This window comes from Pseudonaja textilis, chromosome 7, assembly GCF_049901715.1.
Source record: "Pseudonaja textilis isolate UNSWEBS1 chromosome 7, rPseTex1.2, whole genome shotgun sequence".
NCBI lineage: Eukaryota > Metazoa > Chordata > Lepidosauria > Squamata > Elapidae > Pseudonaja > Pseudonaja textilis.
In genome coordinates, this window is record NC_141996.1 from 42,287,721 (window position 1) to 42,301,001 (window position 13,281).

General features: G+C 34.0%; 1 long non-coding RNA gene across 1 annotated transcript; it reads left to right on the forward strand.

Moving 5' to 3' along the window:
- The first annotated feature begins 5,879 nt into the window (after positions 1-5,879).
- LOC148125320 (uncharacterized) lies at positions 5,880-12,962 on the forward strand. Its single transcript, XR_015744421.1, has 4 exons — positions 5,880-6,036; positions 7,689-7,771; positions 11,370-11,428; positions 12,172-12,962. It is a non-coding gene; the product is annotated as an uncharacterized LOC148125320 (long non-coding RNA).
- The last annotated feature ends 319 nt before the right edge of the window (positions 12,963-13,281 follow it).

Sequence of the window (13,281 nt, forward strand, 5' to 3'; positions counted from 1 at the left end):
GAGAAGAGCAACCAGGATGATTAGGGGACTGGAGGCTAAAACATACAATGAACGGTTGCAGGAACTGGGCTTGGCTAGTCTAGTGAAGAGAAGGACCAGGGGAGACATGATAGTGGTCTGCCAATATTTGAGGGCCCACCACAGGGAGGAAGGGGTCAAGCTATTTTCTAAAGCTTCTGTAGGCCTGACAAGGAATAATGGATGGAAACTGAACAAGGAAAGATTTAACCTGGAAATAGGGAGAAACTTTCTGACAATGAGAACAATCAACCAATGGAACAGCCTGCCCCCGGAAGTTGTGGGAGCGCCATCAATTGAGACTTTCAAGAAGAGATTGGACTGCCATTTGTCAGAAATGGTGTAGGGTCCCCACTTGAGTGAGGGGGTTGGACTAGATGACCTACAAGGTCCCTTCCAACTCTGATTATCTGTATCTGTATCTGAAATTTGTGTAGCACTCTTATGTGATAATGTATTAGGCACATTTGGTTAAAGACAGAGGGAAAAGGGTATTTTTCATCTAGTTCATGGGTGTCAAACTCAAAGTGTCATGTTGCTGTCACGTGGCCTATTGCAAAGTTTTTACCCTTCACAAAGCTGGGATGGGTGGGTCCTGCACTTGACACATCCGGCCTATGGGCTACCAGTTTGACACCCCTGATCTAGTTTGATCTTCCTTGTGTTACTCTCTACTCACAGAGTAATTGTGCTACAATTTCATTTGATTCTGTCCTTTTATCCTTCAAGGCAAAGATTTATGTAGAAATACAACTATTTCCTGGTTTTCTAGCCAGCCAACAGAAATGTTAAGGAAGATCAAGAAGAACAAAAGCAAAAGAAAAAAACGATAAGATACAAAGCTTTAGAGGCAAATAATCCTCTGTTCTAGGGACTAGAATTTCTACAAGGTTGAAATAGAAAAATAAATAAATAAATCTCATCTGCAGAGTATAATAGCTGATATTTATTGATCTCTTGACAAACAGTTATTAAATATTGCCACTCAACTGACACTGAGCAACAACTGGAAACAGGTGTACATGTACAAGATCTGCACTAGTGAGGTTATAGAAATAGATCAATGGTCTTTAGAGTAAGTATGTTAGTAAAGCCTTTGGGGACAAGTGAAACAATGTGAAATCAGCATGGTGATATGAACTCCATTCCTTATACTGTATATAAGCATCATGACATTACATGTATATATCCATGGGATGAACTTGAATCATAAATCTCAAGGCTCATTTTGATGATACTGTTAATTCTTCAGATACTTCTGCTGTGAACTTCAACATCCATCCAATAAATTTTTTATCCATTCTAAATGGAGAAAATATTGGATAGCAAAAGTAGAGCTAAAGTGAAACATTCTACAGATAGTGCTAATAAAAGCAAGCCAAGAAAGCATTTATCTTTATGTTTCACAAAGGTTCTTATTTTGAAGAAAAACAACTCTGGTGTATTATTTTTAAAAATTCAAAATGGAAGATTTATTTATTTGATCTTTTCATATTACATTCAGATTCTAGGAAACAAATCTTTCCACATTTGGGAGGAAAAATGTCCATCTAGGTTCAATTCGAAGTGGGAAGAAAGATACTGGAAACATGGAGATTGCTTGGAAATATGGTTTAATGATGGACAGCAGGACCACGTTATTTGAGGTCCTGGGCAAAAAAGAGCACATGGGTAAGAGTGGGCGAGACATATATAACCTCTGCTGGGCTTTAAACTTGCTTCCTGTTCATGTGGCAATAAATGTATCCTGATTGGTTGTCAGACTCCCATAGGGCCATGCAGGCGTAACTTTGTAGGGTGTCTTGAGTCCCAAGCTTGTTTGAATCTTGCTGGGTGATGTAATCTTCCCAGGTGCCATATGGTGAGATGGGTAGAGGGCAAATCCTATCATGTCCCGAGGGTCATGTCTTAATCCCATCATGCTGGAGCTGAAGGTCTTTTGTGTTGTACATAAGATGTCTATTATCAAAGATGGGGGCCACTTTCCAAGAGCAAAAATCCCTCATAAGAAAGCCACCTATAAACAGATAATGAAAGCTCTATCCCCCTTTATATATTAAGTTACACATGTAATATACACACATATATTTCCTCTATTAGGGAGATGGGCAGTACGGAAATGTATAAAAAATAGAGCTTCAAATGTGCATTTCAGACCACCATCAAGAGAGAGAGAGAGAGAGAGAGAGAGAGAGAGAGAGAGAATACATAATTCAGAAAGTATTCAGACCCCCTTCACTTTTACCACTTTTGTTACTAGTATAGCCTGATTCTACCATTGTTGAAATTGATTTTTCACTTTGTCATTATGAAGTGTAGATTAATGCACAAAAAATGAATTTCAACAACAGTAAATCAGGCTATAGCATAACAAAATTGACAAAAGTGAAGGAGGTCTGAATGCATTGTACTTTTCTGCCTTCAGGAGTTAGCATGTAAGCATCAAAATAATGTAGAAGATATGTATGAGTAAATATCCTACAGAAGATCTGGCAAACTAGTACTTTCTTCTAGAACCATTTATATTTCTCATGTCATTGGAAAACTGGATTATTTTTTATAATAATATTTTGGAATTGGGAAAAAAGTTGAGATGGGCAATCATTGGAAAAATGACCCGTGAAAGACTTTTGATTGGAAATATGAAGAATTGCAATCGTCACTAAAAAAAAAGAATAGTATAAAATGTGCAAGAAAAAAGAGAAAAGAAAGAATATATCTTAATGAAAAATAAAAGTATTATATGAATAAATTACCTCAAACCTTTATTACAAGTGTAAATAAAATTAATAATACTTTACTCCCTGTAGGATTAAATAAACAAATAAATCTACTTTATATTCCTTCCTTTTACTTCTGAAAGTCTTAATCTTTAGTTTATTCAAATATTCTCATAGAATTTGTCTTCAATTCTTCTTTATCCAACTACATAGATATCTTTAATAATTTACAACATTCTTTTGTAGATCCAATAATGCAAGATTTTCTAGTCATACTCTAGGTTTGTGATTTGTATTTCTCTTTTAATTTTTAAAACTTCAACTAGTTTTATTTGTATATGCATCAAAATATCATTTTCCAAATCATTCTTTTGGCCTATCATTTATATTTCTACTTTCAGTACTTTTTCTGTTTTGTTCCACATTTGTTGTTTGTGACATCTTTTGTGCATAATTTATCCATAGAATCAGACATCATACTATAACTGATATTATAACTGCTACAGTAATGTTTTGATTACTGTAATTAATTCAAAGATCTTTTTAATACTTCTAATGTTATAATGTTTGTGTCATTTTGTAAATCCCAGTTTACTAACACCAAAGCAGGCTAGTATTTTTTCCTTCTACTTAAATCTTTAGTCCCATCTAATATCCAGTTTCTGAAATCATAAAAATAGGTTTTCTTTGTTATGAAGATAGTTATGATAGTTGGAATAACTCTCTTCCCCACAAGAAGCTATTTATTTTTATAGAAATTTCCAAAATCTTATAATAAAACTCAAATTTGTGTAAATCCATAGTTTTTTATAACTTTCTCAGAACAAAATCTTATTATTATTTTTTTGCTGACTATTTCACATTCTTTAAGTTCTTATATTTGTTACTTTTTTCCCTTTTCTTCAGGATTGAAGATAAACTCATCAGGAGAATTTTCAAACTTGTCATTTCAATGGCCTCTAAGATGGGCAATAGGCAATTTCCAAAAGTGATTAGAAAGTGAAACTTGCAAACTTAGTCTTCTTTAAAGGGTCTGCTGCAGTTTTGAGCATGATGGCTAAGCCCTTTGTCTCTCAGCACATGGAAAACTGCTGTCCTTGTAAGAAGTACCTGTCCAAAATACATAAGGGTAATTTTATGTTCTTCTTTATATAGAGAAATACTCAGGAACTGATCTATTTACCAGTTCCTTGGTCTTTGGTGTAGTTATTAGGTCCATCTTTGCAAAGACAGGTTCACCTTTCCTCCTCTGGAAGTCCGGACAGTTTCAATTTCAGTTCAGAGAATATAAACTTAGTGGTTTTGAAAACTTAAATATTTTGGTTGAAAAGAACTGGAGTTTCCAATTCTTGATTCAAAGCTTCTTGGAATTTTCTGTAGATATTTCAAGCTGTTCCTTTAAATTCTGAGAGAGAAATATAGGTTTGGATTCTTAAATGAAATTCTTAGCTATTAATAACATACCAGTTATTTTAGAATCTGCTAAAGCATCAGGTTTGTACTATGCTAATAAAACATTTTTTTAACTGGATGTACCTTTATTCTGGCATTGCTGAAGAAAATTATGTTTGCTGTTGCAGAAAAGTTTTAAAATAACCATTTAACAATATTGATCTAATGTAATTATACCCTTTTTTGTCTGTCCTTTCCAATGAAAACTTTTACTACTGATTTACTTCTGACAGTTAAGCTTCATAAGATTCTGTATTTGAGCCAAAACAATCACCTAACAGCATACAAACATGAATTAGTGCTGAGAATGTTTGGAACATTAAATTCGTCCCAATAAAATTTATCTAATGATTGCCAAGATTTCAATGACTAATTACAATAACTTTTTAATTTAGCCATAGTGGAAATTCATTAAAAAAAGATGTTGATAAATGGTCTAATACTTTGACACAGTATGTAAAATAAATGCAGTTAAAAATGAATAAAGGTCCTACACTGGTTTAAGTTTTAAAAGTGATACCTAAATTCATTTCCACTCCCCAAAAAGTTTTTTAATCAAATTGATTCACTTTGGGGGGAAAAAATGGAAGGTAAAACTCTAGAATCTCTATTTCCAGCCTATATTTTTAATGAAAAATGTGGATTTTAACCTTCCAGATTTTCAGGTCTCAGATATCTTTATATTTTAGTATCAGTATTTTATGGGAATGATGTTTTTTATAAATTATTTGTAATTTTTTCCAATATAAAAATCTATGTAAGGAAAGGACCACTTTTAGCAAGTTGTAGGAAGGATGTTGGGAGTATTCAGGAGTCCTACTAGTATGGTCAAAATGTCAAGATGCTGCTTGCAATACTATGATGGAAGATCTGCCTAGCTTTTATGTGAATCACATATGCAATATATATAATGAAGAGAGGAAGGATGTATTGTACTATCACAACCAACACTGTAACTTTTCTAACCTGAAGGATAACTCAAAGTGACTCCAGTTCCCTGTTTCTTTACAAAGTCAAAGGGCATCCTGGCAGTATATTAAAAGTGGAACATATTGTGTTTCCACAAAATTTCATATCAGACTTAATGAAATTTGGTCGAGTGACATGGAGCAAAAAAGGGAATAAATGGTCAGGTCATATGGAGCAAAAAAATAAAACTCACACCTAATGAAACTTATACGCACACACACAAATACACATATACACAAACATATATATTTAATGGATAGATATAGATATAGGTATGTGTTGTGGCTCTGAGGTTTGAGCTGGCTTTATTAGAGGATGAAGACTCAGACAATGGGGAAGAGGAGGTTTTGGAAATGTCTTCCTCCCCAGGACCTTCCTCTTCGGCAGTGCCTTCCTCCCTGATTGTGCCTCAGGTGTCAGCAGATAACTGGGAGGGAAGACCTGAGGCTAATCAGGAAAAGGAGGAGGGCGTATCAGAGTCTCTGACTGAGAATCAAGCACAGGAATGCTGGCTTGATGCGAGGCAGTATCGCAGGCAAAAGTGCAAGCTGCAACACAGAAAGAAGGGACGAATCAGAGACTGAGATGAGGGACTGACACGCCCTACAGGGAATAAAAGTGGGTGTGCTCACTCTGGGAACTTGTTTGGGACAACGTGTTACTTATTCAGAGGAGCTCCGGATTATCCTGTATGGTGATAGCTTGTGTGATTTATATTCCTGCTTTCTTGTCAGACTTGGCAGACAGCATATGTGAGACTGCCAAGAACTTTATCGGCTCAAGGAGTTAACTCTATAATTACTGGATTTGCTTGCTTGTTTGTATTCAGTTGGAAATTTGGACTTCTCACCTCTTTTGTACAGGTGACACATAACAGGTATGTATTTGACGGAGCAGGAATGTCAGAAAGAAATGCCAGAAGAACAAATCATATCTGCTAAAATTGAATTATCGAATTATGTTAGATTTATGAAATCTGGGCATCTGAATGAGGTATTTTGCGAACTTAGCTGCCTCAACATCCAAAGGTCCTCTTAAGTACTTCACTAGCATTCATGCTTGCCACAATAAAATTCAGGAAGCTCCAGGATGAAAGATGGAATGCTTTGAGAAGGAGTTTAGAATGATTTGGGATTGCAAACTTTGACAGCTGCTGCCAGTCATTTGAAACCTTGATCACAAAAGTCTAAAATGCAGTTAAATAAAGTACTGTAAATAATGGACAGCTAGTTGGGTATAATGTTTAAAGCACCAGCCTAAAAACCAAGAAACTGAGTAAAGCAAGTAGGTGACTTCTGGTTCAATCATTCTCCCTCTTAGCTCTAGGAAGAAAGCAAATGCAAATCATTTCCAAAAATGTTGGCAAGAAAATTCAGAATTTGTTCACACACTTTCCAAAATCAACATAAATAAAATAAAATAACTGTATGTACAGAGACATCTGCAGAGAGGTGATCATCTGAATGAGGAAAGCGACTTAACAGAGTGCAAGATCTGCAAAAATTTTACATGTGTTGTGTTGTTACTCACAATAAAGGGATAGAGTTTGTGTAATAATTCAGCACTTAGATTTAAAATTACATCTTTGATCCTGACTATTGAATGGATAAGGCTTATTTTTCAAAATTGAATTAAACCAGTAATTATTAATTCTATAAAAAATAAATCATTTCAACTCTTCCAGCCATCTTGGAATTTATTTTAATAATAAAAAGGCACTTTCAATTGCACATATAATTTCTGTCATAAGAAAAAAAGTACAGGAACATTTTGTCAGTATGATATGCAATGACACATGAAACTCTGATTAAGAAATGTATTCAAATATGCCCATGCGTGTTGACTTAACCATATTTAATGTTATCTTGATAAAGTAACCTTTCTTCCTATTACTACTGATAGAAAATGCAGCATGGATTTAGAATAATCTGCTATCTATACTGCCTTTTAGCAACAAAGTCCATGCAATAGCAAACACTACTCCCACTGTGGTATTCAAAGCTAATTTAGATCCGACTACATTGATTTTGACTGACATTATGATATGGGAACAGCAAGATCCCAACAGACTGTGTTGTTCAGTGATGCATAGATCTGTTTAAGGACTGAATGACAGTATCTGTCTTTGATTTTGTGTGTGTGTGTGTGTGTGTGTGTGTGTGTGTGTGTGTGTGCTGTAATTTGTTGGAGCTCACTCCTTAATAAGTCCAAAAATGTAAAAGTCTAACATATAGAGATATAAAGATCTTTCTAGCATTTCTTCTCTTAGAAACCCGTCTAACAACATAAATCTTTGAGATGCAACTCTGAAAAACCATCAAATTAAATTGCAGCAATGAATCCTAATGATGTTATGATTTTATACCTCTTATAGCTCTGTTGATAAATTAGCAGAATGGGAGGCTAATGCTTTGCTGTGTTTTTGTGAGGCAAAGCTTATTTTATTGTATTTTGTTGCTATGTAATTGTAGTAATACGTTTTTTAAAATGCTGTTGCCATTGTTGCTGTTCTTTCTGCTTTTCTTTCAGACATTGTCTATTTCCTAGAGCAAAGCTATCAATCCATAAAGTGACAAAGCGTTTGTTTATCAGGTGACTCCATCACAGAACCTGTAAGTCAACCAAATGTAGGGATAATAAACATGTTAGGCTTTAAAGTACTGCAAGATTTATTGCTTTTCCACAGCAAAATGCAGTTGATATCTGTTGGGATCCATTGGGGTGGATGGAAAGACAAATGATGAAATGTAGTTAAGCCCCATTACAACACAAACATTGCAGATTACATATTTTTGTGTGACAATGAAGTGCAAGTGTGAAATAGGTTATGTTGTCAATCATAACACAGGGTTTGTCAGTTTAATATCACATTGATATTAGTGAGACTAATATAGACATACATTTGGATGCTTCTCTTTTAATTTTGTTTAAAATTGTTATATTTTTAATTTTTAGACATATAGGTAAAATTTCATTTGTTATACTGTATAACAAAAACAGAATTAAGCTGAAAATCAGTGGTCTACCCTTACAATGTGGCAGAAATTGCTCTGGTTACAGATTAGACTTTCAGTCCTGATGTATGCTACTTTTTTATATAATCTGATTTTTTTCTGATAGTGATTTTAAAGCGTACTAGACTAAACATACCCATAACCCATTGGGTCATCCTTTCAGGGGTATTTCTAAATATCTAAATATATCTAAACAGAGAAACAGAATGAACATGGGTATATTGCTACCAATTTTTGTTCAAAATTAAAGAAGAAAACATCATTTTATTATAGAAAAAAAGATGTGTACCAAGTCAAATATAGATGCTTTTTGTTTAACAAAGAACACTTCTGATGACATTTGTGATTGATCTACCATTCTTTAAGAACACTCTTTTTTTTTAAACAAATTTTATTGATTTTAACAACAAACAAACAAAACAAAACATTATTAAACATTAAAAACATAAAACCTCTTTCCATTATAAATCTTTACAAGGCAGGTAACACATTGTTTTATATCACATTTTTCTAATTTATCCCATTTCCATATAAACACGTAGATTCCCTTTAACAAATTTCACATTATTTCCCTTTACTCTTATTCAATAACATTTCTTTTCTAATTTATCTGCTATTCAGTCATCACATTTATATTTTCCTCTGACTTGTTTTTTTTAAAAAAAAACAAATTTTATTGATTTTACAAAATATACAAACAATCAAGGCATATTAAAATAAAAAATCTTTCTGGAAGAACCAGTAAAACATGCCAAATGTAATATGTATATTTACATTATCTGCTCAACTTCATATCTTATCCCAATTTCTCCTTTTCATTCTGTTGTCCAGATTATATTTCTTACTATTCAAAATTTTTGCCTTTTAAAAAAACAATACACAAACATACATAACATAGAACATAAAAAACATCATTTCTGAAAGCTGCTTGATCCTGGATTAAAACTCTTTCACAGACGCAAATTCAAAAATCATATTTACTTTATATGTCATTCCATATCTTATTACCATTTTCAATTTTCTATATAACTTCTTCCCTCTTTTATCTTTCTTAGTTTTATTTTATTTATCTTATCTCAATACAATTCATAATACTTATCATTCTTTGTCTGTTCTTTTCAGTTATCCATTCATCTTTTCTCTTTAAATATACTTCTCCTGTACACTAATTGGAGTAACGCCTTTAACTCTTTTCCCTAACTTAATAATGCTTAATATAACACTTAAATTATATTGAGATTCTGGTTAGTACATTCTAAAATTACACAGCAGACTTTATAAAAAAAAAGCAAGTACACTACAATTACAAAATGAAAGCCTATAACCCACCATAAATACCATAAAAAAGCTAATCATATATACTAATACACATTTTACTCTAAATACACATATAAAAACACACTTTTATGTTCCAGGATCCCTTTTTCAATTAAATTTACCCATTGTCTCTAAATAGATTTTGTTTCTTTAAGTCTTGCTTCCCAGCATTAAGGTTTTTCATCCCCTCCTTTCTCTCTTGTTTATTTTTCTCCTTGCCTTTTTATCCCATTGTCTCTCCTCCTCCCTTTTCTTCTTCTGCTTACCCCCTTTCTGTTGTTTTCTAACCTTATATCCACCTTTCATCTCATTTTTCTCTTTTTGGATTGTTTTCTCTGCCCTTAAAATCCCCTTTTTCTTTTCCTCTTCCTCCTCCTCCCCAAAAAGAACCCATTGCTCATCCAAGATGGCTTCTTCTTCTTCTTTGTTCCAGTCATCCTGCTGCGTAGTCAATTTTTCATAAGTGCATACCGCCATTTCTAAAAATTGAAAAAGAGTACCCAAAGTATCTTTTCCATCTTGCTCTTCTTTCTTATATTTTTGATATTGAGTTTTTAATTCATCCAAAAGCAATGCCATCATGAAGAGAAAGATTTCTTCAAAAACAACCACCCAAGTATTTTTAATCAAGAGTAATTTCAAAAGAATTCCAAAGTCACTAAAAGATCCAAGTAAACTATTTCTTTCAATACTTGTTTTGCCTTCTTCAGTTTCTCTTTCTGGGGTTACTGATTAATCAAAAGGTTCCCATTAATATGTATCTTTCTTTAAAGTTCTAGGCAATCTCCTCCTTTTTCAGGCTCTGCTCCGAAAAGTTTTTTTTTCCTCTCCCCCCCACTTACAACAGCAATTTCCCTTTAAACGCTCAGAAATCCATACCTCCAATACGGGCTTTCCAATTTCTGAAGCTGTTAAGTCCAAAGTCCAAAGTCCTTTCTCTCGTAGTTTTCAAGTTGAAATACCTTCGGTGCTCAAAAATATTTTCCAGTTCTGCATTTAGTATTTCTGTGGGGTTTAGGAGAGTAAATAGAAAGAAAGTTTTCCCTTGACAGCTTTCTCCGCTGCTTTTCTCTTCTTAGGGATACAATGTATCTTTCAGGCAATAAACAATTCCACTCCAGGGTTTTAAAAGTTGTTATTTTCCTGGCTCAGCCAGCACTTTCACTTCTGAATCTTCTTTCTCCTTCTTCCTCCAGCACAATCTTTTCCAGCTGCCGGCTTCTTTGTGGCCACCATCGCTGACCGCCGCTGCACCGCCTTGAGAAAAGGAGGTTAAGCTGGGTGGGAAGGGGGTCTGCGACACCCCCAAACCCCTTTCCAGATCCTCCCTACCTTCGGCTGCCTCTACAGGGCAGCCTTATCCTCCAGATCCGTCTGGATCGAAGGCACCAATACGGCGAGCACAGCAGGGATTGTGGAGAAACACGAATCCCTGCTGTCGCCGAAGCCTGACAACCCGGAAGTTCCCTTTAAGAACACTCTTAACTTCTTTTTCCTCATCTAAAAGCAACATACAGCTAACTAACTGTGCTGGAATACCACTTTCTCCAGCATATTCTATATGGTTTGTACTTTATGATAGTGAGAGGAAGCATGGCTGTGTCCATTGAAAAGGGAGATCTTTACCTTCTGATAAATTTAGTATGATTCTTGGTATTATGCCAATGTCATTTTTTAATAGACCACTGTTTACCTTTATTCAAAGCAAAGCCTTAAATGATCCAATTTTCTCATATAAAATGATGGGAGATCTTCAATTGCAATGTATGTGGTGGCAATCCAGAAAGTCCAATTGAATCAAGAAATAATGTTGAAAAATGAACAACATTAACTCCTTTTCTGACATTTTCAGAGTAATGTCTTTCTTTCATTATTCCAGGGAAGTATCCAGTGCATGTGGAAACGATTTTTCTCATCATTTCATTGAGTGGAACCAAGGTAGCATTCTTTAAGAATAGTTTGCAGGATTATCAAATGTTGGGTGGATAAAATATGTGCGTTCTTCCATAGTTTTCCCTGCAGAATGTTATTTTCAAATTATTTATTTCATCATTTTGATTTTTCAGAATTTTCTCTTTTCAATAAGAACATATCTTTCTCTCTCCTTCACTCAATTGCAAGTTTCTTTAATTGAAACTTCACAATGTTTCTCCATATGTATGATTTTGTTTGATCCATGAATTCTCCATATTAGTCTCATTTTACAACTCCTTTTAAAACTGACAGAAGCTGATGGAAATTACCACAACAAAATCCCACTAAAAGCTTCCACATATATCATAGTCTGGTCTACAATTTCGAAGCTCTCTTACACAACCATGAGGCTTTTATCCCAAACTATAAGCCTCACATATTGAAGCAAATTTGAATCTTGAATCTTGAATGTGCTGTGCTTCACTTGGGTATCAGTATTGCTGCAATAACAAATGATGCTACAGCAATAGCAACATCTCCATCTCCCCTAACTTTAGTAAGGATCAACTTGGTTAACAAATTCCTTTTTTATTCCTTGTGGTTCATTTTTCCACTCTTTTTCTAATCTCACTTCTTTCACTCTCTTATTGGTCCAAGTATAGAAGCTTGGGATATCAACATAGTACAGTGTTTTTGCAAATGGATCATGTTTGAAACAAACCATACATTCTGTTAAAGGTTCGTGCCATATCTATTTACTTGCACAGCAACATTATCTTGAAAGAATGTTGTGGAGAAGGCACTTGGAAGCTAATAACCGCTGGCTCCCTCTCATGAATTTAAAATCCAAGTATCAATGCAAGAACTTCAGAGGAACCAATATATCTGCCTGTCAAGTACTGTGTGATTTCATCTTCTCTGTTCAATGCAAAAATTGCCTGATCACTCCCCTTCATAGTATACTTGAGGGCATATGTGATGAATTTGACAGATGATCATATTTCTACATTGAGATGACAATTGAATACCTTAAAAAATTGTGCATTACAGCATACCACCAATTGAGAAATCATCTGCCTCTTTCAGAAAAACTAATATTGCAGTTTCTATTGATTTATTTTTGGAATAATCTTGTTATTGAAAGGAGATAATCTGAGTGCCAACACAGCATTCTAGAACTAACTTTCAAAGTTTCTGGGGCCTAAGAACCTGTTTGTTTTTTTGCTATTATTATTTTTTAATGTTCTGTAATCCCTGCTGTCTGCATCTCAGAGACAGGGTGTAATGGATTGCCCAGAACACAAATGGTGTGTGTGGGGGGGCGGGGATCTTCAAATGACAGCTGACAATTTCCACACTTTTTATTCTACTTTTAAAAAAATGTTATAAACATTATATCTTATACTTATATAGCTTTTACTTGAGAATATTCAATAATGTCTCAATGAACATAGTTATGCTTATTTTGTAATTATTAACCAAAAAGTCAAAAAGGATTGAAATACACATAATAAAATGTTATGTAAAATATGTTTATTGCTACTTCTTCTATGCATCTGCAGCCTAATCATTTATTGTGTGTGGAGATGAATAGCAAACAATACCTTTTTGTATGTGAACTAAAATTATTTAAATAATGATGTGCTATTTAAAGGCAAACTGAAAGAAAATTGTGCCATTAGTAAAATTTAACTTAACTTTGTGTAATAAAAGATTACCACCTTTCAGTAATGACATTATAATTAAGTACTTAATTGTAAAAAAAAATCAATTCAGAGCTAAAAGGGATCAGCGTTTTTCTTTAATACTTTTAATGTCAAAATTCTATACTGGCATTAATTCAGTATAATTAACTTCAAGTAATACAGTATGATTAA